The sequence below is a fragment of the Sinocyclocheilus grahami genome, unplaced genomic scaffold (assembly GCF_001515645.1).
Source record: "Sinocyclocheilus grahami isolate Dianchi unplaced genomic scaffold, SAMN03320097.WGS_v1.1 scaffold48.1, whole genome shotgun sequence".
NCBI lineage: Eukaryota > Metazoa > Chordata > Actinopteri > Cypriniformes > Cyprinidae > Sinocyclocheilus > Sinocyclocheilus grahami.
The window spans coordinates 2,163,441-2,164,514 of NW_015505227.1; the positions used below are offsets into that span (position 1 = coordinate 2,163,441).

Sequence of the window (1,074 nt, forward strand, 5' to 3'; positions counted from 1 at the left end):
GAGTGGGGCTCTCAGGCTTGCTAGAAGGTCTCTGTATGACTTGTGGTTCCTCGAAGGGTCCTGTAGCAACACAAACAACATCATCATCCCAAATGCTGTCGTTTAATGTCAAATGAGCCTTCAGAGTGACAAATTTCATTGCTCAGAGGTTGTTCTTTCAGAGGCTCAATGGAGTTCTCAGTTACACTGCATTCAATTATTAAAGGGATAGTTCACCCAAAAATGAGCATTTGCTGTTTATTTGCTCAGCCTCAGGCCATCCAAGATGTAGGTGATTTTCTTTCTTCAGTAGAATATTAAAAAAGATTTTTAGCTGAACCCATGTTCATTGGTGATTTATAAAATGCAAGTTAATGGGTTCTGAGTCAAAAAAGCAGGTACAGGAAACACAAAATTAGCTCCTGGCAAAATACTGAGGTCTTTTGAAGCAAAACGATCAGTCTGTGATAGAAACTGAACATCATTTGATTAATTTTGTGTTTTCTGTACCTGCTTTTTTGACTCTCAAAGTGACAGAGCCCATTGTCTTGCATTTTATGAATCACCAAACTCATCTACATCTTGGATGGCACGAAGGTGAGTAATTCAACAGCAAATTTTCATTTTTGGTTGAACTATTCTTTAACTTAGAAATAAAGTATTCATTTAGAAATAAAGAAATAAAAGTATTTAGACAAATGAGACAATTGTTGACATACAATTAGGATGTAGAGTTATAAAATGAACATGGATTTTATAGTTCAGATAATGATCATGGAAGAATTTGATTAGAAAAATGATAAGAAAAAGCTCATACTGAGTTCTCTAACTTCTGATCTTTGCAAATCTGAGCACAGTTAAGACATTTTTGAGATGTTATCTGAAACTCTAAGAGTCTTTCTCTCGAGATAAGCAACTGAGAAGCAGAAGACCTAAGCAAAAGTCTCCGCTTGCCCTCCATTTAATCTCACTGCTGTCTAGGAGAAACAGTTCAGATATTAAATTGCATTTGGGATTTTTCTTCACTTACCGCAATGCTCTCAAACTGCTGAAACTGCTTCCGGAACTTTCCTGGCAGACCCTGCAAAAACACAC

The 1,074-nt window shown here is 36.6% G+C and overlaps 1 pseudogene; it reads right to left on the minus strand.

Moving 5' to 3' along the window:
* The window catches only part of LOC107582880 (rap guanine nucleotide exchange factor-like 1), a 41,146-nt pseudogene that overhangs the window by 8,070 nt on the left and 32,002 nt on the right, over window positions 1-1,074 (minus strand).